The sequence below is a fragment of the Nansenia antarctica genome (genome assembly GCF_963989245.1).
Source record: "Nansenia antarctica genome assembly, chromosome: 1".
Taxonomy (NCBI): Eukaryota; Metazoa; Chordata; class Actinopteri; order Argentiniformes; family Microstomatidae; genus Nansenia; species Nansenia antarctica.
The window spans coordinates 18481733-18499387 of NC_137674.1; positions in this window are offsets into that span (position 1 = coordinate 18481733).

A 17655-nucleotide genomic window follows, 5' to 3' on the forward strand; every position below is an offset into this window, starting at 1 on the left:
GACAGTGAGTACGGCTTCGGTGCTTTCGCTGCATCTGTCTCCCAGTGTGTGTTGGTCAAGTTGGAAGATGACAGCATGGGTATAAATGTAATCTCAGGGAAGTTCAGACTTCAAAGGCAGAGTGTCCCACGTCTGACTTGAAATAGCGACACATTTCATCACCTCCCCGCTGCCTCAGTGCCTCTGAAGCTGGATCCTCCCCTGCCGCAGAGCCGTGAGACAAGGGACAAGAGCCAACAGACCCAAGAGCCAACAGACCCAAGAGCCAACAGACCCAAGAGCCAAACTCTATGTCAGGAGAACACAACACCAGGCCAGCATAAACACAAATCCATTACATTTCCTATAGCTGTTTTATGATTGACCTGCATATTGAATTTCAGATTCTATAGCCCCCCCCCCCCCCCAGTCTTTTCAAACCTTGTATCTGCTCTGGGATTTAATGGGTTGTCTCACTTTTATGGCTGTGGTGTTTTTCACACATAAGGTGTTTATGGGAGAGAGTAGAGAGGGAAACAGTTTTCTCTCACAAGGGGATGAAGAGAGAGTAGAGAGGGGAAACGGTTTTTTCTCACAAGGGGATGAAGTGCCGGCTAACACTAAGTGTGTGCTGAGCACTGAGTGAGTCACACCTGCTCTTTCCGTTTATTGGAGGTAGGAATAGAAACGGCCGACGTCAGATCAGTTAGGAACTAGCTCGGGTTTTCGTCCATTTCAAGATAAAACTTGTTGTTGTTTCTGTTGTGTTGTGTGTGGTGGCGATGCAGAAATGTGAAATGGGGTTCGCTAAAATGTCCCAGTCCCAGACAAAAATGCCATTCTTGATCACTGTTCGCCAACGTCCGACCAACGTTCTCCACGTATCGTCGACCGAGTCGGATGGTTTTTGGGGAGCTCGAGAACTGATAGGATATATATTTTTCGTATGAACACTTTACCCGGCTGCCCTCGAAAAGGCGGTACAGGACCATGGCCGCAAGGACAAACAGACTGAAGAACAGCTTCTACCCCAGGGCCATCCAGGCCCTGAACACAGCAAAGACCTAGGTTCTGGGCCCTGGACAGTCTGGACGGATTGATGGCAGCTGCTGGACTGAAAAAAAAATCAGGTGTAGTGCTGAGGCACAAATATGTACATTTCTAGCCTGCACACTGCGACACTTCAAATGAATGTGCAATAACACTATGTGCAATATGACAACCCTAGTCGTCTATCTGTACAGTATAGTATAGTGGATAGTGTACATAGCCTTTATTTATGTAAACCAGCTCCTTCCCTTCTTGTGTTTTTTTAGTTTTTTTTTCTTTCCTAGCACCGGGGGAGCCACCCCTCCTAAATTTCGTTGTTTGGTACCTGTACTATAGCAATGACAATAATAAAGACCATTCATTCATTCATTCATTCATAATTCATAATGTATTGTAAACCGAAGAAGAAACACCTTTCCTCTGAGATTGACTCAGGGTTGGGTCCAGCTGCTGCAGCAATGCTTTGTACTCTACGTGTAATTTTCAATAAATATACCACTTGTGCAATAGAAAACATCTCTCCTCTTTCTTGGAGCAGTCAACAAAAGAACCGATTCTGATTCTATTCTAACAGAACGTCTACTGTCTGTTCTCTCAACAAATACATCTCGAGTCATCGTCCTAATCCCGCTCTTTTTAGCCCCTGCCCTTGCTCCGAACCCTTCCCCTCCACATGATTGATACCTAGTCTTATGATGTATCTTTGCCCCCCTCCTTCAGAAGTCACGTATCAGGTGTCCAGTTATTAAAGGAGCTCATCGTCTGATGGTGACGCAGGCTGCTCGGGGTGTCAAAGAGGGGGGAAAAAACACACGCATGAGAGTACCTCTCACCGCTCATTCCACCTTGAAATATGGCACTTCTTTTAAATAGCTTCAGGGGTATTTATAAAGAGAAACATCAGAGGTCTGACATGTGAACTTGCTGACAAGCGCACCTCTGTGAAAAACTGCTTCGGTCTGATGTGAAGTAATGGTCGGTGGTGGTGGCAGTGGTGGTGGGGTTTGTGTGTGTGTGTGGGGTGGGGGGTGGGGGGGTGGTGGTATCTCTTCTTATAGTGTACATACCAAATATTACTTTCCAGGAGGGTGAAGTAATCAAGCTGTCACTATGTCAACTTTAAATACACTCTGACGGTGCCTCAGGTAATCAATACCTCAGCTATCATACTGTAAGGCCATCGCTGAAATCATAAATGAATATGAGGTTGATGACATCTGTTGCAGGCCATATTCTGCAGGGAGCGTATGAAAGATAAGCCCAGACGGAGAGGTGAGTTACATGTGTCATAAAGGATCCACACACCACAGGGCTGGGAGAAGGTGAAGGGAGATCTGGAACGTTGTGCCAGTCCAAGGTGTTCAGTGTTTCAGAAAAACCCGGTCCTGGATACCCTTCTCAGTCACAATTAGTTTTAAATTCTCTTTCAATCTATTTTCATTGTTTAACTGTTTTTGTTTTGTTTGCTATTCATCCCTAAGCCTGAGCCCTCCCAGCACAGCACCCCCAAATCCCTCCTTTCCCCCATGAAATACTGTACTAATAAGAGTAACATTGACGGATAAAGAAGAGAGGAACAGTGAGATTTACACACACACACACACACACACACACACACACACACACACACACACACACACACACATGCACATGCACTGCTCACTAAGCATCCCATCTATCTTGAAGTTGTTTTGTGCAATAAAAGTCTTGATGGCGATATTTTTTTACCAAATATGGATATTTTTAGATTTGTAGAGAAAAAAAACAAAAAATACAAAAAATACCAGAAAATCAATACCTTAAGCCTATACTGTACCTTAAACAATAATCATCTTAGTTATCATTTGGCTACTGTTTCTTAAGTCACCTAACAACACTGTTGTTAAGTTTAAAAATCAACCCTCAATACGAGTAAAAACATTTGCCACAAAAGACAATACTCAAACAGATGAGCAACATAATTTATTCCTAGATATTAAACATGGTCTTTGTAGTCAGGAATTTGTTTAATATATGAAACTCTCTTGTATAATAAATAAGCTCTCTCTCTTGTTGACCATCATTCAGTAGTGTCAAATCAGACGTTTTAGAGGTAAAGTTTTCACAACAGCCTCCTATGCAGTCCCTCCTATACTGCTCATTCTGTCTGTAAATCTGGTTTCGCTCATTGAATAGGACTCATTCATCATACACGGTATAATAGAAACAACCCATAATCACATTATATATGTATTACATAAATAGATAGAGGAAAATACAATATCTAAACTCTATACAACATACAGTCTATACTGTTTAAACTATGTACTGTAATTCACAGCACGGTTGCCTCCTTCTTTGTGAACGACACTGACTAACTACCCAGTCTAGAGAGAAAAATAATAACCTGCTGATTTAATGAACAAGGTTTCAAGTTGTTCTAATTGCACTTCTTTGCAAAACACACCAGGGTCTGTAAAGTCTACAAACCTACAGACATGGGCTGAGATCCAGCAGCTAAACCCCCGGCTGAATTAATAAAAGAGAGTAGCCGGATTAGGGACAGGAGATTACGGAGAGGATCTGCCATCAAACACAGGGATTAGACTTCATTCACACTTTATTGAAATCAAACCACCAACCGAAACACCACAGATACCGCAGCATTGTCAGGCAAGATGTGACCTTCTCCTTTGAGATGGAGATTGGGAGAGATATCAAACCGACTGTTTGTGTCTGCAGTTGGAATATCTAATGTGAGCGCTGTGAACCCCAGGATATATATGTCAGGAACTGAATTACAGAGTCAGGAATGACAGGAAGACTCTAAAGACTGTTTTGAAAGCCCCAGTGTACGTCCAACCCTCTCCTTTCTAGAAATACTGTAATTACGCTTTCTATAATGACCGCTAAAAGGAAATGATTAATTCTGTTTGTAATAGGGTCCTGAACCTGAAGTGTTCTCCCTCCACCTCTCAGGTCTCTGTGAAGCGTCTGAGTGGGTCAGAGCCAGCGCATCTTCAGCGATACAATTCTCAGTAATTGCACACCATTGTAATTATGTTAATAACCATGTGTGCTTGCAAAGCACAGTCTAAAAAGACATTGCCCAAGGCGATCTGCCTTTGGAGACAGACACAGGGCAGCGCATATACGTATTTCACCCATAATTAACCCTGTTAGAGAGAAAGGCCTGCAATGCATGTGTTGAATCTTTTAACAATAACTCAATATTCAATAAAGTCATTATTCATCATAACAGCCAAGAGCCTCCTCCGATGCATCCATGAAAGACAACAACTTTGGACGACATATACACTAATTACCATTTCGATACATTGAATGTTTGCATGACGCAGGTTCTTGGACTGGGATGTTCTTCAAAGACATACACATCATTAAAACACTTTTTGTTCTGCTGGTTAATGCAGTCCGGGGCCCCCTGCTGTCGTTCCAGCAGCACACCACGGCGTCTCCTCTTCCTCCTTCCTCCTCAGCGCCTCGGGGCAGAGACAAACAGGCTTGTCTAATTGGTGCTCTCAGCACCCAACAAACGGCTGATTGGGTTTATTCCACGGACACTCCTCTTATCACCTCTCAGCGGGTATTAAATAATGGAGCCTGAGCTCATTGTGTTATCAGGGGCGGATCGGGTTTGACCCTGTATACTATAGAGGCTGCCAAGAGGAGAGCAGGCTGTTCCTTTATGTGTATACATTAGTACTGCTGTTCCTTTATGTGTATACATTAGTACTGCTGTTCCTTTATGTGTGTACATTAGTACTGCTGTTCCTTTATGTGTGTACATTAGTACTGCTGTTCCTTTATGTGTATACATTAGTACTGCTGTTCCTTTATGTGTATACATTAGTACTGCTGTTCCTTTATGTGTGTACATTAGTACTGCTGTTCCTTTATGTGTATACATTAGTACTGCTGTTCCTTTATGTGTATACATTAGTACTTCTGTTCCTTTATGTGTATACATTAGTACTGCTGTTCCTTTATGTGTATACATTAGTACTGCTGTTCCTTTATGTGTATACATTAGTACTGCTGTTCCTTTATGTGTATACATTAGTACTGCTGTTCCTTTATGTGTATACATTAGTACTGATGTTCCTTTATGTGTATACATTAGTACTGCTGTTCCTTTATGTGTATACATTAGTACTGCTGTTCCTTTATGTGTATACATTAGTACTTCTGTTCCTTTATGTGTATACATTAGTACTGCTGTTCCTTTATGTGTGTACATTAGTACTGCTGTTCCTTTATGTGTATACATTATGTGTGTACGCCGTGGTGTGCTGCTGGGACGACAGCAGGGGGCCCCGGACTGCATTAACCAGCAAAAAAAAAAGTGTTTTAATGATGTGTTAGTCTTTGAAGAACATCCCAGTCCAAGAACCTGCGTCATGCAAACATTCAATGTATCGAAATGGTAATTACTGTATATGTCGTCCAAAGTTGTTGTCTTTCATGGACATCTTCAACCAGTCCCTGTGCCAGGCCACCATCCCACCCTGCCTGAAAACCTCAACTATCATCCCAGTCCCGAAGAAAAGCACGGTGAGCTGCCTAAACGACTACCGCCCGGTGGCACTCACACCAATCATCATGAAGTGCTTCGAGAAACTAGTCCGGGCCCACATAGTCATACGCCTCCCGCCCAACCTGGATCCATACCAGTTCGCCTACAGAGCCCACAGGTCCACAGAGGACGCCATCGCGACGACTCTCCACTCCACTCTATCCCACCTGGAGAGGGGAAACAGCTACGCGAGACTGCTCTTTGTGGACTTCAGCTCTGCCTTCAACACCATCCTTCCAGACAGGCTAGTGACCAAACTACTAGACCTGGGACTATCACACTCTATATGTGCATGGATCAAGGACTTCCTGTCTGACCGCCCCCAGAGGGTGCGGGTGGGCTCCCACACCTCCACAGCCCTCAGACTCAGCACTGGGTCCCCCCAGGGCTGCGTGCTAAGCCCCATCCTCTACAACCTCTACACCTACAACTTCACCCCCGTCCACCCCAGCAACTCCATCGTAAAGTTTGCAGACGACACCACCGTGGTGGGCTGCATCTCGGGGGGGGACGAGGCGGCGTACAGGGATGAGGTAGAGCAGCTGAGCAAGCTGTGCAAGGTTAACAACCTGCTGCTGAACCAGTCAAAGACCCAGGAAATCATCGTGGACTTCAGGAGGAAAAAATCTGAGGTCCAGCCCCTGCTCGTCGACGGAGGGAGCGTGGAGAGAGTCTCAACCCTCCGATTCCTGGGGGTGCACATACAGGATGACCTGTCCTGGAAGATCAACACAGCAGCCATCATCAAGAAGGCACAACAGCGGCTCTTCTTCCTGAGAGTCCTCAGGAAAGACCACATCGGACAGGAGATGCTGGTGACCTTCTACCGCTGCGCAGTGGAGAGCATCCTCACCTACTGCATCTGCATCTGGTTCTCCAGCTGCACAGCCGCAGAGAGGAATGCGCTACAGAGAGTCGTGAGATCGGCCCAGAAGATCACCGGCGCCCCCCTCCCCTCTCTGGAAGAGCTGTACAACACACGCTGCCTCAGGAAGGCCTCCAAGATCTCCAGAGACACATCCCACCCTGGGTACGAACACTTTGCTCGGCTGCCCTCGAACAGGCGGTTCAGGACCATGTTCGCAAGGACAAACAGACTGAAGCTCAGCTTCTACCCCAGGGCCATTCAGGCCCTGAACACAGCAAAGACCTAGGTTCTAGGCCCTGGACAATCTAGACAAATTGATGGCAGCTACTAGATTGAAATCAAGTGTAATACTGAAACACAACTGTGTACATTTCAAACCTGCAAACTGCGACACTTTAAATGAATGTGCAATAACACTATGTGCAATATGACAACCCTAGGGTACATAAGGTTCAGAGAATAGGAAATGTTAGAATAGGTATAGCATAGCATAGAGTACAGCACAGTGTTTTATTTGTATAGTATAGTATAGTGGATAGTGTACATAGCCTTTATTTATGTAAACCAGCTCTTTTCCCTTCTTGTTTTTAGTTATTTTTTCCTAGCACCAGGGGAGCCCCCCCTCCCAAATTTCGTTGTTTGGTACCTGTACTATATCAATGACAATAAAGACCATTCATTCATTCATTCATTCATTCATTCATTCATTCATTCATTAGTACTGCTGTTCCTTTATGTGTATACATTAGTACTGCTGTTCCTTTGTGTATACATTACTACTGCTGTTCCTCTATGTGTGTACATTAGTACTGCTGTTCCTCTATGTGTGTACATTAGTACTGCTGTTCCTTTATGTGTATACATTAGTACTGCTGTTCCTTTATGCGTATACATTAGTACTGCTGTTCCTTTATGTGTGTACATTACTACTGCTGTTCCTCTATGTGTATACATTAGTACTGCTGTTCCTTTATGTGTATACATTAGTACTGCTGTTCCTTTATGTGTATACATTACTACCGATGTTCCTCTATGTGTATACATTACTACTGCTGTTCCTTTATGTGTACGGTATACATTACTACTGCTGTTCCTCTATGTGTATACATTACTACTGCTGTTCCTTTATGTGTATATGTTACGGTACATGTGGGAAAATGGTTTATGTCGGCATTTCCGGGGACATGGCAGCATAAAACGTCGACTTGGTACATGCTGGCATGTCTAACCCTACCCCTAACCCTAGCACCCTAGCACCTAACCCTAACCCTAGTTTTCCCACATGTACCGTATTCCCACATGTACCGTAACATATACATCACTACTGCTGTTCCTCTATGTGTATACATCACTACTGCTGTTCCTCTATGTGTATACATTACTCCTGCTGCTCTGCCCAGTGTCTACTTGGGCAAGACACAGGAGTAATCTGTATCTGACGGTGGCTGACGTGAGCCCAGGAAGAAGCTGATGTGACTCAGTTTTCAGTGGTGATAATACAGCCCCAGGGGAGGAAAAGCAGGTATCAGAGGATGATGTAAGTGAACTGTTTTCAATGAAAGGCTGGTAGTGAAAGGCTGGTAGTCAATGAAAGGCTGGTAGTCTCAATGAAAGGCTGGTAGTCTCAATGAAAGGCTGGTAGTCTCAATGAAAGGCTGGTAGTGGGGCGGCTGTGTCTCAGGAGGTAGAGCCGCGGACTAATGATCGCAAGGTTGGCAGATCAGCGGTTCGAGCCCCGGCTGGCCACATGCCGAAATGTCCTTGGGCAAGACACTGAACCCCAAATTGCTCCCAGTGAGCGGGGCCGGCGCCTTGCATGGTAGCTGGCCGCCATTGGTGTGTGAATGTGTGTGTATGGGTGAATGAGAGGCCGTTGTAAAGCGCTTTGGATACAGGCGCTTTATAAGTGCAGTCCATTTAGTCTGTATTTGACATATAGTCTCTTGTCGTTTGACATCTTTATGAGACAGTTCTCTGCTAGGTATGCACATACTGCATGAGATGTCCTGTCTAGAACCATGACAGTCAAAGTGGGGGGAGGTGACCCTGGTTTCAAAACAGGTTAAAAGTGTCACCTGAGACCAGTTCTCCTATGATGGCAATAATACAGACAGCTTTAGTAATTGGACATACTGTACCTTGCTGTGTCAAGGGGCGGTTTGTGAGCTTAACTGTTGCAGTCTCCGAATCCGTGCGTGGCTCTGTTTGTCCTCTGAGAGGAATGCCGCATGTTGGGGTCAGGAGGTCAAACACTTGATGTTCATCAATCAGACCGTTTGTCTCCTTGTTTGGGGAGCGGGGTCTCCAGTTACCATGCAGAGTGCCCTGGCCCCGTCACTCTCAGGGCCACCGCTCTTCACACACACACACACACACACACACACACACACACACACACACACACACACACACACACAAAACGTGCTATACAAGTTATTATTATTATTATTATTATTATTATTATTATTATTATTATTATCATTATACACATACACACATACACACTGAAACACTGAAAAGACCAAACTGTTATCTTTGGCAATTCCTTGAAATATGATTCAAAAAGCCTAATTTCAGCTCCCATCCTTGCAACCCTCACATACTACACAGAGGGGCATGCAAGCAAGCAAACCTTGACACACACACACAAACACTCTCTTTTTAAAAAACCTTCCGATTGGTCACGGTGAAGACCGTAAGGACATAATGCATGAGTCACTTGGGACGAGCTTACGAGTACTTAAGTGCTTAAAGGATCTCTGAGTTGAGTCCGTACAGCGGAGAGATGTTGGATTTCTATGGGCCGCTGCACGTAACAATCATGCCGTGGATAAGAGAGGAATAAAAAGCATTGTGTATATGCGGATCCATCCGGAGAGGCTGCGGTTGTTCGGGATGCCGGCTGGCACCGCAGTCTTCTTCACACAACCCCCCAGCTGCTCTGGGGTCAAGGCCGGCACTGCTGTGGAATGTTTGTTGTTCACCCCACCCACCATTCTGCCCCATTCTCATCCCAAGATAAACAGACAAGCACTTCGGGCCAGGTGGTTTGAGATGAGGGTGTGGGGGGGGGCGGGGTGGGGGGGGGGGGGTGGAGGTATCCGACCCTCATATTTGAGAGTCATCCAATACCTCCGCCATCAAGGTCTGTCCACGCTGACAGATAGCCCCCCCCCCTCCTCACACACACGCCAGGGCATTGTGTGCAGATTACTTAGCAGTTAGGGGGAGAAGGCATCTCACAGCTGCACCCATACATTTCAACAGGGCTACATCTCAACCCCCCCCCGCCCCCCCTGCCCCCCGCCCCCCGTCCTCCCCCTTTGAGCGGTCGGCTATTTCAAAGTGTACCACTGGGCACGGTCAAATTTAGCGCCCTATGGCCGACATGACAATGAATCCGAGGATTAGATTACTACAATCGGGGACACACATCCCCTGGGATGCGATCCCACCCCTGCCTGGGGGGTGTGGGTGGGGAGATGGACGGGGGCCAGGGCCAAAAGCGGGGGGACACACACCACCCACCTCCAGAGTGACAGAAGTGGAGTATCCCAGCAATGGAACGTTAATTCCCGCTGCCTGCTTGTTGGACACAGGGGGGACGCAGGGTGTTAATGACCAGAGTGGTGTCTTCTTACCAAACAAATATCTTTCAAGAACAAAAGAGGAAAAGAAAGAAAGACCTCCTCGGCGTACGTGACGTGGCGTCTTGTTGGTCGATCGCCATCGTCGCGAGTTGCGATAAACCCACTTCGGTTGCTCCTGGCGGTGTGTCTGTGTGAGGAGGGCCTTACCTGAGCTCTGTGGGGCAGCCGGTGTGGATTCAGCTGCTCTCTCTCTCTCTCTCTCTCTCTCTCTCTCTCTCTCTATTGGGTTTCAGCTAACAGTCGGGTTACACCTATCCCGGAGGGCTTACAGGAGGATTGCCAGAGAGCGAGTAGTCAGATGTCCGGCGGATTAAGAGGGCTTCGGGAACCGTGGCACTTTTTCTAATGTGATCCGTCCGTGTCATAAAAGCGATTCTGAACATCAAGGCCAGTAAGACAAGCTTGAGTCAAGCCTCTGAGTGGAAGTTACACCGAGACCCCGCTTTCTTTTACCCCTGGCTGCAACTCTTGGACTTGACTTTTGGAAACTGTTGGAGGTTTAAAGTGATAAACACTTGGCCGACTTGGGTCAGCACTGACTGCGAGAGCGTGCTGAGCCTGCTGGTTTATGGACAATCCAATATCCACCCAACCCCACTGGCAGAGCCAACTCAGCGATCTGAGCAGTCTGTATGGGAGTCATTACAAAGTGACATTAAGTCATTTGGAGAAGACACGGATAAGAGATTGGCTTAATAGGGGGAGCAAGAGGCATGTGAGTAGGCAAGAAGTGTGCAGAAGATTGCTCATCGTCTTCTGAAACAGAAAACCTTCCACCGGGTGGAACAGCTTCTACCGGCGGTTACTGTCTATTTTCTCTCTCTCCCTCTCTGTCTCTTTCCTCACACTCACTGGGCAAAAAATTGCCACAGGTTCCCCTGAATGTGTAGCTGCTATCTCATCAGAGCTTAATTTAACACCCGCCACAAACAGGTTATCTGACAAAGTGCTTGGGTGACCGAAAACAAACCTATAGCCCACCTCCCCCTTCCCATCACTCTCTCAGGGAGGCAGTGAAGGGAGCGTGTGGCCTGGAGGGTCAGCACCCGGAGGAGTGGGTGTGAAGTGGGGTGGACGCGTGTGTCTTCTTGTCATCCGTCTGGGGGGTGGAAGCAGAGAACTTCTCCAGTCTGTCCGCAGCCGCGGCGACACACACTAAAATAACTGGCCGACGTCTAAGAGGACAGGACAACTTCATCAGCGTCAATCATTTTAGCTCCGTTGAGGACACTGGGGATCAATCCCAGTTTCTAATCAAAGGAGGTAAGATCAAGAATGAGACGTCCTGTTTGTTTTGATATGAATGTTTCCCCCCCAAAAAGTAGTTGCACTAAGATCTGAGAGCTCGCTACGATTCTCAGATAAATGTCTGATTTTTAGAGAACAATTACTATAATGTTGTGTATATGTGGTGTACTATATCTGTGTTCTCAGCGTACTGGCGTTGCTCTGCTTACTTGTGATTCATTGTCGAGATCAAAAGCCATGGGCCAACAAATGTGGTCACTTGAGCAGACGGGGACTCCGGTGGCCAGTAAATCAGGTTCATAAATACCACTACTTCCTAATAAAAGGTTAACAGACTCTATAATCTACTTTCGCTGGCCGTCACAAAGCATTCCCTTTAACCAGAAAAGAGCGTGGTGTGGAATGACACTTGACAAGTGTGTGTGTGTGTGTGTGTGTGTGTGTGTGTGTGTGTGTTTGGAGTGTGTCTTACATAAAATCTGTGTAAAGCTGCTTTTGAATATTTGACATTGAGGTAACATCATACAGTTCCTGTTCTCAGCGGCTCTTGTGTTAGCAAGAATGTCTTTCATTCAATGTATCCTTTATTAGACACCTCCTCAAAGACCAGTATCAGAGACACTCACTCTGAACACACTCTGGCAGACAAGTTCTGGACCAGACATAGTTCTGGTTCCAACACCGCAGGGCTACAGTCCTGACCCACTGTCGACCTACGCAGTCACACAATCCCAGTTATCTCGCTTCCCCCTGTCCTCGACAGATGCTTCCTCGTGATTTGTAGGTGCTGGCAAAATGAGTGGCAGTGAGCATCTTAAATACTTGGGGGTTGCTGTTGGCGATATCAGGGCCCAAGAATTCTCTGGCTAAGTCATTGATAACTCTGTGAGTCAGACTTCAAAGTCATTGACTAATAGTAGATCATAACTACTGTAGCAGCTTTATGAAAATTAAGGTACACAAATACATAATACACCCTGGGTGGGGAAAAATCATCTCATTCATGCTGCTGCTTGGAATGTCAGGTGCATCACTCCTCTGTTGCCATGGCAGCTGATGACCCCTGGGGAGATCAATCAATTTCCTGGTGGGTTTTCTGTTAATTGATTATCCACTTCCAGGGCTGGCAGAATGTGAGAGGCTTCTAAAGGTATGTTGTGGTAGAAGGGGGATGACTAACTAAGCCAGACTACGTCAGGTCAAGTCAAGTTTACGCAAGCCTTTTTTTCCCCTCCCTCGGATTTCCACAAATCCCCCCCGATCAAGAAACAACAGCGGCAGTATGTAGCGTATTAGACAGTGCATGGCGAGATAGGTCTTTTCTTGGAAGGACAGACAGAGGAGTCAGAACTCATGCTCAAAGAGCGCAGCATCACTTGTCACTACAGTCCTCCGGTGCGTAACACAGCAGGTCGGTAGTTAGATAAGAAGACGTACTGTAGTGAAGATAAACGACTCCAAGGTTTTCACTATGGACTAATGCGCCACGTCCATCCTGCCTTGGAGAGGAAATGAAAGCGTTGGAGTCCTGCAGGAGCATGTTACAGAACATGTTATGTTACTCTATTAAGATTGATTAATGTATTGCATTTTTGCTTTTGTAATGCCCTGAGAAGGAGAAGTCTGATAAATTGATTCCCTTGTTCCCGCTTTCCGACACTCCATGTGCCCGTACTTGGACTGGAGAAGCTGTTTAAGACCATCATTTCAGAAACCCATGGAAACCAAATAAATAATGGTGACCCATTATTTTACAGCCCTGTTTTATCTGGTGTTAACTCTGGTAACAAAGGTTACTTTCTGGTGCTAACCTCTATAAATTCGGCACAATTGGTAACTACCTGGTACTAAATGGCACCTAGTGTAAGAGTGTTTTGTGTGGGATAAGCAATAGCATGTGAAGGAGGTCTGAGATATTTTTAGAACTCCTTTCAGAGTCTTGGTGATAACAATAGTAACTCCAAGACAACATTATCCCAATATAAACAGACACAGGTGGTCAGTCAGTTAGTCAGGTCGTCAGGCAGGCAGGCAGGCAGTCAATCAGTCAGGGTGTTAGAGCTGACAAAAGTGTGACGATGCAACCATATTTGGTTTTAGTCATATTTTTTTCTCTAAAAAGCCACTCAAGCGCTGCTTGTAGTATCAATTAAGCAATTTTCCAAATTGCCGGCATTGACGTCAAATGGTGGCTGTTTTGAATTGCCAGCCTTATAGGATAATAAAAGAATACGAGGAGCCATATACTCTGAAAGCATGGAGGTAATTATTTTGTTCTAGAATTTTCAAGCAGATGTTTCATAATCGGTTGTCTGAAAAGAGACTTCCATAAATGTAGACATCAAATTGCCTGGTTGGATGGGTAGAATAATAGGCATGCCATTATCCCAATATAAACAGACACGGGTGGTCAGTCAGTTAGTCAGTCAGGGCGTCAGGCAGGCAGGCAGGCAGAAAGGCAGGCAGGCAGTCAATCAGTCAGGGTGTTAGGCAGGCAGGCAGGCAGTCAGTCAGTCAGTCAGGGCGTCAGGCAGGCAGGCAGGATAGTCAGACAGGCAGGCAGACAGACAGACAGACAGACAGACAGACAGACAGACAGGCAGGCAGGCAGGCAGGCGGTCAGTCAGGCAGGCATGCAGCCAGTCAGCCAGTCAGTCAGTCAGGCAGGCAGTCAGTAAGGCAGACAGGCAGCCAGTCAGTCAGGCAGGCAGTCGGTTCCCTATGCATCTGAATTTGAGGATATGATATCTTCGAAGAGATACAACTGCACTTAAGCTATTTGGAAACAAATGTCCATTTTAATGTCCAAAAGTAACTGGCAACGCTTTTTTACATTTGTGTTTTTATTTCATTGACAGAATGTTTATGTAAAATCTTGATATGACAGTCTGTCTTAGAAAAAGAGGACTATAGCCACTTTGCACCCACCGTCCCACCCACTCAACACACACACACACACACACACACACACACACACACACACACACACACACACACACACAGTATGTACAGCAGGCAGTCATCCAGGCATGTAGATGCCTGTTTTCGAAAGCACACAGCCGTGACTGTCAAGATAATCCCCTGAAAAATTATCCTTTTCTTACAATGGCCTGCAGTTGAACGTGTGGGCACAGCAGCGCTCCAACCAGGAGTCTTGTCTATCACTACAGCTCAACAGCAAGCTCTACCAAGACAAACAAAAAGACAACAACACATTTAGAATATTCTAACTTAACAGAAACCTTAACAGAAATTGACCACACAAAACCATCTCTGAGTTCAGTATGGGATAGGCAGAAAGATGAGCGTTATAGACAGACAGAAATGACTGCTGTCTTGTGGAGAGTGAGTCATGGAAGCAGGGGAGGGAGGACACACGTGGTGTGTGTCTCTTTAAGAGCTGGTCCTTGGCAGGTTTGTGTTGTTAAGTGGGGAGGTGGATCCCTCCCTGTCTTTCTTTCTTTTTCTACCTCTATTTTTCTGGCAGCCTTTCTGATCAACAAAACACTACATGCTGCCTGCCTGCTCCACTGTGTGACAATGTAGCTGAATTCCTCAATTATTTTTGAATGCATGTGGATCTGAGATACTCACTCCACTTGAGGACTCCTTTTCTACCCAACAGTGACGATCTTCAGCTCAGGTGTGTAACATTAACATATGAATATTCTGTGATTGTGATGCTGAGAAATTGTAACCTACTTAGCAGGTTCAGTGATGCCGTGGCCATGTAATATGACTGTACTAATCTCTTTCAGAACGGCCAAAATGTTTTTGTCTCACATAATAATCGTTTTATGATGGAGAAGAAATATTCATATTTTAATGCCAATTCTGTGATGGTGAAATTCTAGATGTAGGAATTCTAGAGTGTGGGGAAACAACTTTGGAATGTTGGACTGAGTTTGTTGCGTTTGTGTGCAAACAACTTAATCCCTATTGACTCAATCAAAATCTATTAAATCAAAACCAATCAGTAGCTCACATTATGGAATAAACATTTTTTAAGTAATGTAATAGGTAAGAGAATACAGTAGTCAATGAATGAAACCAAACAAAACTCCTGTAATTTGGACTGTAACTGTAATTACTCAGCAGTGCAAGTTTACTTCACTGAGGGTTTGATTGAAACTATCAGCATTTGCTACAGTAGTTCGGCCCCCCTCACAAAAACCAATAAAGAGTTAAATCCCAAAGGCACAATTGTGAAATGTCTTTCGGTTAAAAAGAAAAAAAGACCCAAAAAAAGGTGCCATGGTGTGGCTCAAAGCGGAAACCACCTCAGATGTATTATTTATTATTATTATTTATTTATTCTTCCAACAATATCACAGGAGACCACAGACTCACACCATCACTAGAGCAACTTAGTATGAAGGACAGTAAGAACTAGAGTTGGATGAAATACGGGTAAATACATCATCATCATCATCATCATCAGTGCATTTAATTCATTGGTTTCACTTTTGATATCAAAACATTTATTGTCCTAGCCAAATGAAATAAGTTGCATAAGGTACATTTATAGAGCTGCACACATATAGTACCTATATCTCTATCTAAAGCAACTAACAATAGTAATCCTATGGAGGGTGTATTGACCTCAGGCCTGAGCTAGATTGAGGATGAAATTCTGGTACCTGCTGTTAAAATGTGTCACCTGCTTTAGCTGTGAGCCCTGGAGGGAACAGCCCCTTAACACATCTTGCCATTCTCTATCAATGTGCTGCAACAAAGGGCTCCTACATCTATAACACTTTGGGAACATGTACAATACATATTTTTAGCTGCATGTAGCCCTCCAGACAATTAATTTCTTGGGGTTTGTATATTGTTTCTGTCAACACTTGAGCCCGGACAGCAAAGCTGATAATTGACATGGAGTCCAGAGCTCCAAGGACAATGGACCATCGCTATTTAATGTGCTATGGGAGAAAGCCTCCTATTATGGAATTAAAACTCCTCTCAGGTTTCTCCTTCAAAGCAGTGCCCATGTTAGCTCTCATCAGCAGCTCAGAGAAGCTCCATTAGGCTACGCTAGGAGCAGGGAAGGACCAGTTGTTGTCCGGCAGCCGGATTCAAAACAGCCATTCAACAATCCAGGAATGGGAATTGGGAGATTACCGGGAAGGATATGAAAACCCAAGCCAAGGGTAAACTGAAAGGTATATATCCTCAGAGCCCCCCACCCCCCTCCTTCTCTCTCTCCCTATCTGTCTGCTCCCCCTATTCCTGGAACAGATAAAAAGGTCAGCTTGCAGACTCATTGTAAAGTGAGGACTGGTCCTTCATCTGGATAAGCCATTTAGATTGACCTGGATAGGGAGGGCCGCCAAGTGGATATCAAAAATGTAAGTTCAAGTCAAGTGCTGTGGCGGCAATGTTAATGTGATATACCTGAGTAATTGCATACTCTGATATCTGCATGATTTAGCTGACCTCTAGGAAACGTATCACACTCATATACTCATATATTCAACATAAACACAATTTGGGATTTGGGATTTGGGAGAAACAGTTGATTGAGAGGTTCAGTAGCTCATATGCAGTATGACTAAACCCCCCAAAAAGAGAATTAACGTCGTTACACAGATAACAGTCTGTACCGTGACTAAAGAGAATTAAAGTCATTACACAGATAACAGTCTGTATCGTTACTAAAGAGAATTAAAGTCGTTACACAGATAACAGTCTGTATCGTGACTAAAGAGAATTAATGTTGTTACACAGATAACGGTCTGTATCATCCGTTACTGAAGATAATTCATGTCGTTACACAGATAACAGTCTGTATCGTTACTAAAGATAATTAATGTTGTTACACAGATAACAGTCTGTATCATTACTAAAGAGAATTAATGTCGTTACAAAGATAACTGTCTGTACCGTTACTAAAGAGAATTAATGTCGTTACACAGATAAGTTAATGTCGTTACACAGATTAACTGTCGTTAAACAGTCTGTATTATGGCCCAGAGGTGCTGGAATGATGCGGTCTTGTTGGAAATGTCCAGTATAAAAGATTCACACTGCTGCCTAAATTATTGAGTGAGTGTGTGTTACCCGTTGAGGTGATCAGGTTTCGCTCTGTTTGATCTTTGAGGGAGTGTAAAAAGGGCTCGGGTCCTTTCCAACAGGTGGACCGAGGAAGCACACCCGGTCTCTCCTCTGAGCTGAGACTACTGTCTGCCACAGAGCTGAGTAATACTTCAGACCAGTAAACAGATCTGGCCTGGCCATGTTTCTATGTATGCATCAGCAGATGTAGGTGACCAAAGGCTTGTCTT